This window comes from Taudactylus pleione, unplaced genomic scaffold (assembly GCF_031769625.1).
Source record: "Taudactylus pleione unplaced genomic scaffold, aTauple2 ptg000317l, whole genome shotgun sequence".
Lineage (NCBI taxonomy): Eukaryota > Metazoa > Chordata > Amphibia > Anura > Myobatrachidae > Taudactylus > Taudactylus pleione.
This window is the reverse complement of record NW_028284718.1, coordinates 4994467-5010473: the sequence shown is the minus strand read 5'-3', so window position 1 is coordinate 5010473 and position 16007 is coordinate 4994467. Positions and strand designations below refer to the sequence as shown.

Here is a 16007-nt window from a genome sequence, read left to right as displayed (position 1 = left end):
TGGTTCCATTATCTTATTGAAGTCAATTTCCAGAGTGAATTTCAACTGAATATTGTTTTTTCAAAACTCTCAAAATAGATTGGATTTACTTATTTGCACAATTGAATTTTGTTTTTTGTCAAACTGCTAAAATTATTTGTAAGTACTTATCTGAACATAGCATGTGACATGTCTTGGGTTTTATCCATCAGAAAAACTCTGCTGGGCATCATAAAACTTTGCACAGCAATTTCCAAGCAAGTATACTTAGAAGAATATTGACTATTAGGAAATATTTTATTTATGCTAATTTTTCCTCCTTGTATATATTAGTGACTGCTTTAAAAGAACACCATTTTCACATAAAATAGTTAAGAAATCAAATAAAACAGACTTGTTTCAGTTGGCTCGTTAGTCTAGGGGTATGATTCTCGCTTTGGGTACGAGAGGTCCCGGGTTCAAATCCCGGATGAGCCCTCTATTTCTTTTTTACGGTGCTTCTCATGGTTTATATATATCTGATTTTCTCAATTGGCTAAGTTAATAGCATCAACTGAGTTTGTTTTTGCCATACTCCCAATAGAATTTGTACATACTTATGAATCTTGCCTTCATCATTTTTCAATTGCCTTTCTTCTAGTTATGCATGATTTACACATAGCTTTTGACAAGTCTTGGGTTTTATCGATCAGACAAGTCCAAACTCTGTAGCCATTTTTAAATCTTGTCACTGCACTTTCCAAATAAGCACACAAAGAAAACTATCAATAGAATCTCACGGAAACATTTTAGTTGTTCTAAAAATAAGAGCATACTTATTCAAATTTCAACTGTATTGTGGTATATTAGGAAAACTGCAGGTTCCCTACTGTCTAGATAGCTTTGAATGTTTTAAAAGAATAGTCTCATTTTGAAACACAAAAAGTTCAAAAGTGAAATTGCAAGGTTTTCTTTTGCCTTTCTTCTGTGTCTGGAAGCATGATTTGTACATTGCATATGACAAGTCTTTAGCTTCGTCCATGAGAGAAGTCCAAACTCTGGAGGCACTCACAAATCTTGTCCCTGCACTTTTCCTATATGCATACTTAGAAAACTATCTACTGGACCATAAGGAAATATTTTATTTATTCTACAAATTCATTTTTACATAAATGTATATGGTGTTTTTAAAAACAAAAAGCTATTTTCATTAAATCAATTGAAAAATCAATAGAAAAATGTTCAGGTAGGTGGCTTGTTGGTCTAGGGTTAAGATTCTCGCTTAGGGTGTGAGAGGTCCCAGGTTCAAATCATGGACGAGCCCAAATTTTCAGATTCTTTGACAGCGTTCCATTATCTTATTGAAGTCAATTTCCTGAGTAAAATCTTCAATTGAATATTATTTTTTAAAAACTCACAAAATAGATTGGATATACTTATTTGCACAATTGAATTTTGTTTTTTGTCAAACTGCTAAAATTATTTGTAAGTACTTATCTGCACACAGCATGTGACATGTCTTGGGTTTTATCCATCAGAAAAACTCTGCTGGGCATCATAAAACTTTGCACAGCAATTTCCAAGCAAGTATACTTAGAAAAATATTGACTATTAGGAAATATTTTATTTATGCTAATATTTCCACCTTGTATACATTAGTGACTGCTTTAAAATAATACAATTTTCACATAAAAACAGTTAAGAAATCAAATAAAACATGCTTACTTGATGACTCTATCATTCCCACTTTGGGTGCGAGAGGTCATGGGTTCAAATCCCGGACGAGCCCAAATTTTTAGCTTCTTTGACATGGTTCCATTATCTTATTGAAGTCAATTTCCAGAGTGAATTTCAACTGAATATTGTGTTTGCAAAACTCTCAAAATAGATTGGATTTACTTATTTGCACAATTGAATTTAGTTTTTTGTCAAACTGCTAAAATTATTTGTAATTACTTTCCTGCACATAGCATGTGACATGTCTTGGGTTTTATCCATCAGAAAAACTCTGCTGGGCATCATAAAACTTTGCACAGCAATTTCCAAGCAAGTATACTTAGAAAAATATTGACTATTAGGAAATATTATATTTATGCTAATTTTTCCTCCTTGTATACATTAGTGACTGCTTTAAAAGAACACCATTTTCACATAAAATAGTTAAGAAATCAAATAAAATAGGCTTGTTTCAGTTGGCTCGTTAGTCTAGGGGTATGATTCTTGCTTTGGGTGCGAGAGGTCCCGGGTTCAAATCCCTGATGAGTCCTCTATTTCTTTTTTACGGTGCTTCTCATGGTTTATATATATCTGATTTTCTCAATTGGCTAAGTTAATAGCATCAACTGAGTTTTGTTTTTGCCATACTCCCAATAGAATTTGTACATACTTATGAATCTTGCCTTCATCATTTTTCAATTGCCTTTCTTCTAGTTATGCATGATTTACACATAGCTTTTGACAAGTCTTGGGTTTTATCGATCAGACAAGTCCAAACTCTGTAGCCATTTTTAAATCTTGTCACTGCACTTTCCAAATTAGCACACAAAGAAAACTATCAATAGAATCTTACGGAAACATTTTAGTTGTTCTAAAAATAAGAGCATACTTATTCAAATTTCAACTGTATTGTGGTATATTAGGAAAACTGCAGGTTCCCTACTGTCTAGATAGCTTTGAATGTTTTAAAAGAATAGTCTCATTTTGAAACACAAAAAGTTCAAAAATGAAATTGCAAGGTTTTCTTTTGCCTTTCTTCTGTGTCTGGAAGCATGATTTGTACATTGCATATGACAAGTCTTTAGCTTTGTCCATGAGAGAAGTCCAAACTCTGGAGGCACTCACAAATCTTGTCCCTGCACTTTTCCTATATGCATACTTAGAAAACTATCTACTGGACCATAAGGAAATATTTTATTTATTCTACAAATTCATTTTTACATAAATGTATATGGTGTTTTTAAAAACAAAAAGCTATTTTCATTAAATCAATTGAAAAATCAATTGAAAAATGTTCAGGTAGGTGGCTTGTTGGTCTAGGGTTAAGATTCTCGCTTAGAGTGTGAGAGGTCCCAGGTTCAAATCATGGACGAGCCCTAATTTTCAGATTCTTTGACATAGTTCCATTATCTTATTGAATACAATTTCCTGAGTAAAATCTTCAAATGAATATTATTTTTTAAAAACTCACAAAATAGATTGGATTTACTTATTTGCACAATTGAATTTTGTTTTTTGTCAAACTGCTAAAATTATTTGTAATTACTTACCTGCACATAGCATGTGACATGTCTTGGGTTTTATCCATCAGAAAAACTCTGCTGGGCATCATAAAACTTTGCACAGCAATTTCCAAGCAAGTATACTTAGAAAAATATTGACTATTAGGAAATATTTTATTTATGCTAATATTTCCACCTTGTATACATTAGTGACTGCTTTAAAATAATAAAATTTTCACATAAAAACAGTTAAGAAATCAAATCAAACATGCTTACTTGATGACTCTATCATTCTCACTTTGGGTGCGAGAGGTCAAGGGTTCAAATCCCGGACGAGCCCAAATTGTTAGATTCTTTGACATGGTTCCATTATCTTATTGAAGTCAATTTCCAGAGTGAATTTCAACTGAATATTGTTTTTTCAAATCTCTCAAAATAGATTGGATTTACTTATTTGCACAATTGAATTTTGTTTTTTGTCAAACTGCTAAAATTATTTGTAAGTACTTATCTGAACATAGCATGTGACATGTCTTGGGTTTTATCCATCAGAAAAACTCTGCTGGGCATCATAAAACTTTGCACAGCAATTTCCAAGCAAGTATACTTAGAAAAATATTGACTATTAGGAAATATTTTATTTATGCTAATTTTTCCTCCTTGTATATATTAGTGACTGCTTTAAAAGAACACCATTTTCACATAAAATAGTTAAGAAATCAAATAAAACAGACTTGTTTCAGTTGGCTCGTTAGTCTAGGGGTATGATTCTCGCTTTGGGTACGAGAGGTCCCGGGTTCAAATCCCGGATGAGCCCTCTATTTCTTTTTTACGGTGCTTCTCATGGTTTATATATATCTGATTTTCTCAATTGGCTAAGTTAATAGCATCAACTGAGTTTGTTTTTGCCATACTCCCAATAGAATTTGTACATACTTATGAATCTTGCCTTCATCATTTTTCAATTGCCTTTCTTCTAGTTATGCATGATTTACACATAGCTTTTGACAAGTCTTGGGTTTTATCGATCAGACAAGTCCAAACTCTGTAGCCATTTTTAAATCTTGTCACTGCACTTTCCAAATAAGCACACAAAGAAAACTATCAATAGAATCTCACGGAAACATTTTAGTTGTTCTAAAAATAAGAGCATACTTATTCAAATTTCAACTGTATTGTGGTATATTAGGAAAACTGCAGGTTCCCTACTGTCTAGATAGCTTTGAATGTTTTAAAAGAATAGTCTCATTTTGAAACACAAAAAGTTCAAAAGTGAAATTGCAAGGTTTTCTTTTGCCTTTCTTCTGTGTCTGGAAGCATGATTTGTACATTGCATATGACAAGTCTTTAGCTTCGTCCATGAGAGAAGTCCAAACTCTGGAGGCACTCACAAATCTTGTCTCTGCACTTTTCCTATATGCATACTTAGAAAACTATCTACTGGACCATAAGGAAATATTTTATTTATTCTACAAATTCATTTTTACATAAATGTATATGGTGTTTTTAAAAACAAAAAGCTATTTTCATTAAATCAATTGAAAAATCAATAGAAAAATGTTCAGGTAGGTGGCTTGTTGGTCTAGGGTTAAGATTCTCGCTTAGGGTGTGAGAGGTCCCAGGTTCAAATCATGGACGAGCCCAAATTTTCAGATTCTTTGACAGCGTTCCATTATCTTATTGAAGTCAATTTCCTGAGTAAAATCTTCAATTGAATATTATTTTTTAAAAACTCACAAAATAGATTGGATATACTTATTTGCACAATTGAATTTTGTTTTTTGTCAAACTGCTAAAATTATTTGTAAGTACTTATCTGCACACAGCATGTGACATGTCTTGGGTTTTATCCATCAGAAAAACTCTGCTGGGCATCATAAAACTTTGCACAGCAATTTCCAAGCAAGTATACTTAGAAAAATATTGACTATTAGGAAATATTTTATTTATGCTAATATTTCCACCTTGTATACATTAGTGACTGCTTTAAAATAATACAATTTTCACATAAAAACAGTTAAGAAATCAAATAAAACATGCTTACTTGATGACTCTATCATTCCCACTTTGGGTGCGAGAGGTCATGGGTTCAAATCCCGGACGAGCCCAAATTTTTAGCTTCTTTGACATGGTTCCATTATCTTATTGAAGTCAATTTCCAGAGTGAATTTCAACTGAATATTGTTTTTGCAAAACTCTCAAAATAGATTGGATTTACTTATTTGCACAATTGAATTTAGTTTTTTGTCAAACTGCTAAAATTATTTGTAATTACTTTCCTGCACATAGCATGTGACATGTCTTGGGTTTTATCCATCAGAAAAACTCTGCTGGGCATCATAAAACTTTGCACAGCAATTTCCAAGCAAGTATACTTAGAAAAATATTGACTATTAGGAAATATTTTATTTATGCTAATATTTCCACCTTGTATACATTAGTGACTGCTTTAAAATAATACAATTTTCACATAAAAACAGTTAAGAAATCAAATAAAACATGCTTACTTGATGACTCTATCATTCTCACTTTGGGTGCGAGAGGTCACGGGTTCAAATCCCGGACGAGCCCAAATTTTTAGATTCTTTGACATGGTTCCATTATCTTATTGAAGTCAATTTCCAGAGTGAATTTCAACTGAATATTGTTTTTTCAAAACTCTCAAAATAGATTGGATTTACTTATTTGCACAATTGAATTTTGTTTTTTGTCAAACTGCTAAAATTATTTGTAAGTACTTATCTGAACATAGCATGTGACATGTCTTGGGTTTTATCCATCAGAAAAACTCTGCTGGGCATCATAAAACTTTGCACAGCAATTTCCAAGCAAGTATACTTAGAAAAATATTGACTATTAGGAAATATTTTATTTATGCTAATTTTTCCTCCTTGTATACATTAGTGACTGCTTTAAAAGAACACCATTTTCACATAAAATAGTTAAGAAATCAAATAAAACAAGCTTAATTCAGTTGGCTCGTTGGTCTAGGTGTATGATTCTCGCTTTTGGTGTGAGAGGTCCTGGGTTCAAATCCCGGACGAGCCCTCTATTTCTTTTGTACGGTGCATCTCATGGTTTATATATATATCTGATTTTCTCAATTGGCTAAGTTAATAGCATCAACTGAGTTTGTTTTTGCCATACTCCCAATAGAATTTGTACATACTTATGAATCTTGCCTTCATCATTTTTCAATTGCCTTTCTTCTAGTTATGCATGATTTACACATAGCTTTTGACAAGTCTTGGGTTTTATCGATCAGACAAGTCCAAACTCTGTAGCCATTTTTAAATCTTGTCACTGCACTTTCCAAATAAGCACACAAAGAAAACTATCAATAGAATCTCACGGAAACATTTTAGTTGTTCTAAAAATAAGAGCATACTTATTCAAATTTCAACTGTATTGTGGTATATTAGGAAAACTGCAGGTTCCCTACTGTCTAGATAGCTTTGAATGTTTTAAAAGAATAGTCTCATTTTGAAACACAAAAAGTTCAAAAATGAAATTGCAAGGTTTTCTTTTGCCTTTCTTCTGTGTCTGGAAGCATGATTTGTACATTGCATATGACAAGTCTTTAGCTTCGTCCATGAGAGAAGTCCAAACTCTGGAGGCACTCACAAATCTTGTCCCTGCACTTTTCCTATATGCATACTTAGAAAACTATCTACTGGACCATAAGGAAATATTTTATTTATTCTACAAATTCATTTTTACATAAATGTATATGGTGTTTTTAAAAACAAAAAGCTATTTTCATTAAATCAATTGAAAAATCAATAGAAAAATGTTCAGGTAGGTGGCTTGTTGGTCTAGGGTTAAGATTCTCGCTTAGGGTGTGAGAGGTCCCAGGTTCAAATCATGGACGAGCCCAAATTTTCAGATTCTTTGACAGCGTTCCATTATCTTATTGAAGTCAATTTCCTGAGTAAAATCTTCAATTGAATATTATTTTTTAAAAACTCACAAAATAGATTGGATATACTTATTTGCACAATTGAATTTTGTTTTTTGTCAAACTGCTAAAATTATTTGTAATTACTTACCTGCACATAGCATGTGACATGTCTTGGGTTTTATCCATCAGAAAAACTCTGCTGGGCATCATAAAACTTTGCACAGCAATTTCCAAGCAAGTATACTTAGAAAAATATTGACTATTAGGAAATATTTTATTTATGCTAATTTTTCCTCCTTGTATATATTAGTGACTGCTTTAAAAGAACACCATTTTCACATAAAATAGTTAAGAAATCAAATAAAACAGACTTGTTTCAGTTGGCTCGTTAGTCTAGGGGTATGATTCTCACTTTGGGTGCGAGAGGTCCCGGGTTCAAATCCCGGATGAGCCCTCTATTTCTTTTTTACGGTGCTTCTCATGGTTTATATATATATCTGATTTTCTCAATTGGCTAAGTTAATAGCATCAACTGAGTTTTGTTTTTGCCATACTCCCAATAGAATTTGTACATACTTATGAATCTTGCCTTCATCATTTTTCAATTGCCTTTCTTCTAGTTATGCATGATTTACACATAGCTTTTGACAAGTCTTGGGTTTTATCGATCAGACAAGTCCAAACTCTGTAGCCATTTTTAAATCTTGTCACTGCACTTTCCAAATAAGCAAACAAAGAAAACTATCAATAGAATCTTACGGAAACATTTTAGTTGTTCTAAAAATAAGAGCATACTTATTCAAATTTCAACTGTATTGTGGTATATTAGGAAAACTGCAGGTTCCCTACTGTCTAGATAGCTTTGAATGTTTTAAAAGAATAGTCTCATTTTGAAACACAAAAAGTTCAAAAATGAAATTGCAAGGTTTTCTTTTGCCTTTCTTCTGTGTCTGGAAGCATGATTTGTACATTGCATATGACAAGTCTTTAGCTTTGTCCATGAGAGAAGTCCAAACTCTGGAGGCACTCACAAATCTTGTCCCTGCACTTTTCCTATATGCATACTTAGAAAACTATCTACTGGACCATAAGGAAATATTTTATTTATTCTACAAATTCATTTTTACATAAATGTATATGGTGTTTTTAAAAACAAAAAGCTATTATCATTAAATCAATTGAAAAATCAATAGAAAAATGTTCAGGTAGGTGGCTTGTTGGTCTAGGGTTAAGATTCTCGCTTAGAGTGTGAGAGGTCCCAGGTTCAAATCATGGACGAGCCCAAATTTTCAGATTCTTTGACATAGTTCCATTATCTTATTGAATACAATTTCCTGAGTAAAATCTTCAAATGAATATTATTTTTAAAAAACTCACAAAATAGATTTGATTTACTTATTTGCACAATTGAATTTTGTTTTTTGTCAAACTGCTAAAATTATTTGTAATTACTTACCTGCACATAGCATGTGACATGTCTTGGGTTTTATCCATCAGAAAAACTCTGTTGGGCATCATAAAACTTTGCACAGCAATTTCCAAGCAAGTATACTTAGAAAAATATTGACTATTAGGAAATATTTTATTTATGCTAATATTTCCACCTTAAATACATTAGTGACTGCTTTAAAATAATACAATTTTCACATAAAAACAGTTAAGAAATCAAATCAAACATGCTTACTTGATGACTCTATCATTCCCACTTTGGGTGCGAGAGGTCACGGGTTCAAATCCCGGACGAGCCCAAATTTTTAGATTCTTTGACATGGTTCCATTATCTTATTGAAGTCAATTTCCAGAGTGAATTTCAACTGAATATTGTTTTTTCAAAACTCTCAAAATAGATTGGATTTACTTATTTGCACAATTGAATTTTGTTTTTTGTCAAACTGCTAAAATTATTTGTAAGTACTTATCTGAACATGGCATGTGACATGTCTTGGGTTTTATCCATCAGAAAAACTCTGCTGGGCATCATAAAACTTTGCACAGCAATTTCCAAGCAAGTATACTTAGAAAAATATTGACTATTAGGAAATATTTTATATATGCTAATTTTTCCTCCTTGTATACATTAGTGACTGCTTTAAAAGAACACAATTTTCACATAAAATAGTTAAGAAATCAAATAAAACAGACTTGTTTCAGTTGGCTCGTTAGTCTAGGGGTATGATTCTCGCTTTGGGTGCGAGAGGTCCCTGGTTCAAATCCCGGACGAGCCCTCTATTTCTTTTTTACGGTGCTTCTCATGGTTTATATATATCTGATTTTCTCAATTGGCTAAGTTAATAGCATCAACTGAGTTTGTTTTTGCCATACTCCCAATAGAATTTGTACATACTTATGAATCTTGCCTTCATCATTTTTCAATTGCCTTTCTTCTAGTTATGCATGATTTACACATAGCTTTTGACAAGTCTTGGGTTTTATCGATCAGACAAGTCCAAACTCTGTAGCCATTTTTAAATCTTGTCACTGCACTTTCCAAATAAGCACAAAAAGAAAACTATCAATAGAATCTCACGGAAACATTTTAGTTGTTCTAAAAATAAGAGCATACTTATTCAAATTTCAACTGTATTGTGGTATATTAGGAAAACTGCAGGTTCCCTACTGTCTAGATAGCTTTGAATGTTTTAAAAGAATAGTCTCATTTTGAAACACAAAAAGTTCAAAAATGAAATTGCAAGGTTTTCTTTTGCCTTTCTTCTGTGTCTGGAAGCATGATTTGTACATTGCCTATGACAAGTCTTTAGCTTCGTCCATGAGAGAAGTCCAAACTCTGGAGGCACTCACAAATCTTGTCCCTGCACTTTTCCTATATGCATACTTAGAAAACTATCTACTGGACCATAAGGAAATATTTTATTTATTCTACAGATTCATTTTTACATAAATGTATATGGTGTTTTTAAAAACAAAAAGCTATTTTCATTAAATCAATTGAAAAATCAATAGAAAAATGTTCAGGTAGGTGGCTTGTTGGTCTAGGGTTAAGATTCTCGCTTAGGGTGTGAGAGGTCCCAGGTTCAAATCATGGACGAGCCCAAATTTTCAGATTCTTTGACAGCGTTCCATTATCTTATTGAAGTCAATTTCCTGAGTAAAATCTTCAATTGAATATTATTTTTTAAAAACTCACAAAATAGATTGGATATACTTATTTGCACAATTGAATTTTGTTTTTTGTCAAACTGCTAAAATTATTTGTAAATACTTACCTGCACATAGCATGTGACATGTCTTGGGTTTTATCCATCAGAAAAACTCTGCTGGGCATCATAAAACTTTGCACAGCAATTTCCAAGCAAGTATACTTAGAAAAATATTGACTATTAGGAAATATTTTATTTATGCTAATATTTCCACCTTGTATACATTAGTGACTGCTTTAAAATAATACAATATTCACATAAAAACAGTTAAGAAATCAAATAAAACATGCTTACTTGATGACTCTATCATTCCCACTTTGGGTGCGAGAGGTCACGGGTTCAAATCCCGGACGAGCCCAAATTTTTAGCTTCTTTGACATGGTTCCATTATCTTATTGAAGTCAATTTCCAGAGTGAATTTCAACTGAATATTGTTTTTTCAAAACTCTCAAAATAGATTGGATTTACTTATTTGCACAATTGAATTTAGTTTTTTGTCAAACTGCTAAAATTATTTGTAATTACTTTCCTACACATAGCATGTGACATGTCTTGGGTTTTATCCATCAGAAAAACTCTGCTGGGCATCATAAAACTTTGCACAGCAATTTCCAAGCAAGTATACTTAGAAAAATATTGACTATTAGGAAATATTTTATTTATGCTAATATTTCCACCTTGTATACATTTGTGACTGCTTTAAAATAATACAATTTTCACAGAAAAACAGTTAAGAAATCAAATAAAACATGCTTACTTGATGACTCTATCATTCTCACTTTGGGTGCGAGAGGTCACGGGTTCAAATCCCGGACGAGCCCAAATTTTTAGATTCTTTGACATGGTTCCATTATCTTATTGAAGTCAATTTCCAGAGTGAATTTCAACTGAATATTGTTTTTTCAAAACTCTCAAAATAGATTGGATTTACTTATATGCACAATTGAATTTTGTTTTTTGTCAAACTGCTAAAATTATTTGTAAGTACTTATCTGAACATAGCATGTGACATGTCTTGGGTTTTTTCCATCAGAAAAACTCTGCTGGGCATCATAAAACTTTGCACAGCAATTTCCAAGCAAGTATACTTAGAAAAATATTGACTATTAGGAAATATTTTATTTATGCTAATTTTTCCTCCTTGTATACATTAGTGACTGCTTTAAAAGAACACCATTTTCACATAAAATAGTTAAGAAATCAAATAAAACAAGCTTAATTCAGTTGGCTCGTTGGTCTAGGTGTATGATTCTCGCTTTTGGTGTGAGAGGTCCTGGGTTCAAATCCCGGACGAGCCCTCTATTTCTTTTGTACAGTGCATCTCATGGTTTATATATATATCTGATTTTCTCAATTGGCTAAGTTAATAGCATCAACTGAGTTTGTTTTTGCCATACTCCCAATAGAATTTGTACATACTTATGAATCTTGCCTTCATCATTTTTCAATTGCCTTTCTTCTAGTTATGCATGATTTACACATAGCTTTTGACAAGTCTTGGGTTTTATCGATCAGACAAGTCCAAACTCTGTAGCCATTTTTAAATCTTGTCACTGCACTTTCCAAATAAGCACACAAAGAAAACTATCAATAGAATCTCACGGAAACATTTTAGTTGTTCTAAAAATAAGAGCATACTTATTCAAATTTCAACTGTATTGTGGTATATTAGGAAAACTGCAGGTTCCCTACTGTCTAGATAGCTTTGAATGTTTTAAAAGAATAGTCTCATTTTGAAACACAAAAAGTTCAAAAATGAAATTGCAAGGTTTTCTTTTGCCTTTCTTCTGTGTCTGGAAGCATGATTTGTACATTGCATATGACAAGTCTTTAGCTTTGTCCATGAGAGAAGTCCAAACTCTGTAGGCACTCACAAATCTTGTCCCTGCACTTTTCCTATATGCATACTTAGAAAACTATCTACTGGACCATAAGGAAATATTTTATTTATTCTACAAATTCATTTTTACATAAATGTATATGGTGTTTTTAAAAACAAAAAGCTATTTTCATTAAATCAATTGAAAAATCAATAGAAAAATGTTCAGGTAGGTGGCTTGTTGGTCTAGGGTTAAGATTCTCGCTTAGAGTGTGAGAGGTCCCAGGTTCAAATCATGGACGAACCCAAATTTTCAGATTCTTTGACATAGTTCCATTATCTTATTGAATACAATTTCCTGAGTAAAATCTTCAAATGAATATTATTTTTTAAAAACTCACAAAATAGATTGGATTTACTTATTTGCACAATTGAATTTTGTTTTTTGTCAAACTGCTAAAATTATTTGTAATTAGTTACCTGCACATAGCATGTGACATGTCTTGGGTTTTATCCATCAGAAAAACTCTGCTGGGCATCATAAAACTTTGCACAGCAATTTCCAAGCAAGTATACTTAGAAAAATATTGACTATTAGGAAATATTTTATTTATGCTAATATTTCCACCTTGTATACATTAGTGACTGCTTTAAAATAATAAAATATTCACATAAAAACAGTTAAGAAATCAAATCAAACATGCTTACTTGATGACTCTATCATTCTCACTTTGGGTGCGAGAGGTCAAGGGTTCAAATCCCGGACGAGCCCAAATTGTTAGATTCTTTGACATGGTTCCATTATCTTATTGAAGTGAATTTCAACTGAATATTGTTTTTTCAAAACTCTCAAAATAGATTGGATTTACTTATTTGCACAATTGAATTTTGTTTTTTGTCAAACTGCTAAAATTATTTGTAAGTACTTATCTGAACATAGCATGTGACATGTCTTGGGTTTTATCCATCAGAAAAACTCTGCTGGGCATCATAAAACTTTGCACAGCAATTTCCAAGCAAGTATACTTAGAAAAATATTGACTATTAGGAAATATTTTATTTATGCTAATTTTTCCTCCTTGTATATATTAGTGACTGCTTTAAAAGAACACCATTTTCACATAAAATAGTTAAGAAATCAAATAAAACAGACTTGTTTCAGTTGGCTCGTTAGTCTAGGGGTATGATTCTCACTTTGGGTGCGAGAGGTGTCGGGTTCAAATCCCGGATGAGCCCTCTATTTCTTTTTTACGGTGCTTCTCATGGTTTATATATATCTGATTTTCTCAATTGGCTAAGTTAATAGCATCAACTGAGTTTTGTTTTTGCCATACTCCCAATAGAATTTGCACATACTTATGAATCTTGCCTTCATCATTTTTCAATTGCCTTTCTTCTAGTTATGCATGATTTACACATAGCTTTTGACAAGTCTTGGGTTTTATCGATCAGACAAGTCCAAACTCTGTAGCCATTTTTAAATCTTGTCACTGCACTTTCCAAATAAGCACACAAAGAAAACTATCAATAGAATCTTACGGAAACATTTTAGTTGTTCTAAAAATAAGAGCATACTTATTCAAATTTCAACTGTATTGTGGTATATTAGGAAAACTGCAGGTTCCCTACTGTCTAGATAGCTTTGAATGTTTTAAAAGAATAGTCTCATTTTGAAACACAAAAAGTTCTAAAATGAAATTGCAAGGTTTTCTTTTGCCTTTCTTCTGTGTCTGGAAGCATGATTTGTACATTGCATATGACAAGTCTTTCGCTTTGTCCATGAGAGAAGTCCAAACTCTGGAGGCACTCACAAATCTTGTCCCTGCACTTTTCCTATATGCATACTTAGAAAACTATCTACTGGACCATAAGGAAATATTTTATTTATTCTACAAATTCATTTTTACATAAATGTATATGGTGTTTTCTAAAAACAAAAAGCTATTATCATTAAATCAATTGAAAAATCAATAGAAAAATGTTCAGGTAGGTGGCTTGTTGGTCTAGGGTTAAGATTCTCGCTTAGAGTGTGAGAGGTCCCAGGTTCAAATCATGGACGAGCCCAAATTTTCAGATTCTTTGACATAGTTCCATTATCTTATTGAATACAATTTCCTGAGTAAAATCTTCAAATGAATATTATTTTAAAAAAACTCACAAAATAGATTTGATTTACTTATTTGCACAATTGAATTTTGTTTTTTGTCAAACTGCTAAAATTATTTGTAATTAGTTACCTGCACATAGCATGTGACATGTCTTGGGTTTTATCCATCAGAAAAACTCTGCTGGGCATCATAAAACTTTGCACAGCAATTTCCAAGCAAGTATACTTAGAAAAATATTGACTATTAGGAAATATTTTATTTATGCTAATATTTCCACCTTGTATACATTAGTGACTGCTTTAAAATAATACAATTTTCACATAAAAACAGTTAAGAAATCAAATAAAACATGCTTACTTGATGACTCTATCATTCTCACTTTGGGTGCGAGAGGTCAAGGGTTCAAATCCCGGACGAGCCCAAATTGTTAGATTCTTTGACATGGTTCCATTATCTTATTGAAGTCAATTTCAACTGAATATTGTTTTTTCAAAACTCTCAAAATAGATTGGATTTACTTATTTGCACAATTGAATTTTGTTTTTTGTCAAACTGCTAAAATTATTTGTAAGTACTTATCTGAACATAGCATGTGACATGTCTTGGGTTTTATCCATCAGAAAAACTCTGCTGGGCATCATAAAACTTTGCACAGCAATTTCCAAGCAAGTATACTTAGAAAAATATTGACTATTAGGAAATATTTTATTTATGCTAATTTTTCCTCCTTGTATATATTAGTGACTGCTTTAAAAGAACACCATTTTCACATAAAATAGTTAAGAAATCAAATAAAACAGACTTGTTTCAGTTGGCTCGTTAGTCTAGGGGTATGATTCTCACTTTGGGTGCGAGAGGTGTCGGGTTCAAATCCCGGATGAGCCCTCTATTTCTTTTTTACGGTGCTTCTCATGGTTTATATATATCTGATTTTCTCAATTGGCTAAGTTAATAGCATCAACTGAGTTTTGTTTTTGCCATACTCCCAATAGAATTTGCACATACTTATGAATCTTGCCTTCATCATTTTTCAATTGCCTTTCTTCTAGTTATGCATGATTTACACATAGCTTTTGACAAGTCTTGGGTTTTATCGATCAGACAAGTCCAAACTCTGTAGCCATTTTTAAATCTTGTCACTGCACTTTCCAAATAAGCACACAAAGAAAACTATCAATAGAATCTTACGGAAACATTTTAGTTGTTCTAAAAATAAGAGCATACTTATTCAAATTTCAACTGTATTGTGGTATATTAGGAAAACTGCAGGTTCCCTACTGTCTAGATAGCTTTGAATGTTTTAAAAGAATAGTCTCATTTTGAAACACAAAAAGTTCTAAAATGAAATTGCAAGGTTTTCTTTTGCCTTTCTTCTGTGTCTGGAAGCATGATTTGTACATTGCATATGACAAGTCTTTCGCTTTGTCCATGAGAGAAGTCCAAACTCTGGAGGCACTCACAAATCTTGTCCCTGCACTTTTCCTATATGCATACTTAGAAAACTATCTACTGGACCATAAGGAAATATTTTATTTATTCTACAAATTCATTTTTACATAAATGTATATGGTGTTTTCTAAAAACAAAAAGCTATTATCATTAAATCAATTGAAAAATCAATAGAAAAATGTTCAGGTAGGTGGCTTGTTGGTCTAGGGTTAAGATTCTCGCTTAGAGTGTGAGAGGTCCCAGGTTCAAATCATGGACGAGCCCAAATTTTCAGATTCTTTGACATAGTTCCATTATCTTATTGAATACAATTTCCTGAGTAAAATCTTCAAATGAATATTATTTTAAAAAAACTCACAAAATAGATTTGATTTACTTATTTGCACAATTGAATTT

The 16007-nt window shown here is 32.1% G+C and overlaps 4 non-coding genes across 4 annotated transcripts; all 4 read left to right on the top strand.

The window, feature by feature from the left end:
- Nucleotides 1–384: 384 nt before the first annotated feature.
- Nucleotides 385–456, top strand: TRNAP-UGG (transfer RNA proline (anticodon UGG)). Its single transcript has one exon. It is a non-coding gene; the product is annotated as a tRNA-Pro (tRNA).
- Nucleotides 457–3921: 3465 nt separating this feature from the next.
- Nucleotides 3922–3993, top strand: TRNAP-UGG (transfer RNA proline (anticodon UGG)). The gene has a single exon. It is a non-coding gene; the product is annotated as a tRNA-Pro (tRNA).
- A 3466-nt stretch (nucleotides 3994–7459) lies between these two features.
- On the top strand, nucleotides 7460–7531 carry TRNAP-UGG (transfer RNA proline (anticodon UGG)). The gene has a single exon. It is a non-coding gene; the product is annotated as a tRNA-Pro (tRNA).
- A 1699-nt stretch (nucleotides 7532–9230) lies between these two features.
- Nucleotides 9231–9302, top strand: TRNAP-UGG (transfer RNA proline (anticodon UGG)). The gene has a single exon. It is a non-coding gene; the product is annotated as a tRNA-Pro (tRNA).
- Nucleotides 9303–16007: the final 6705 nt, after the last annotated feature.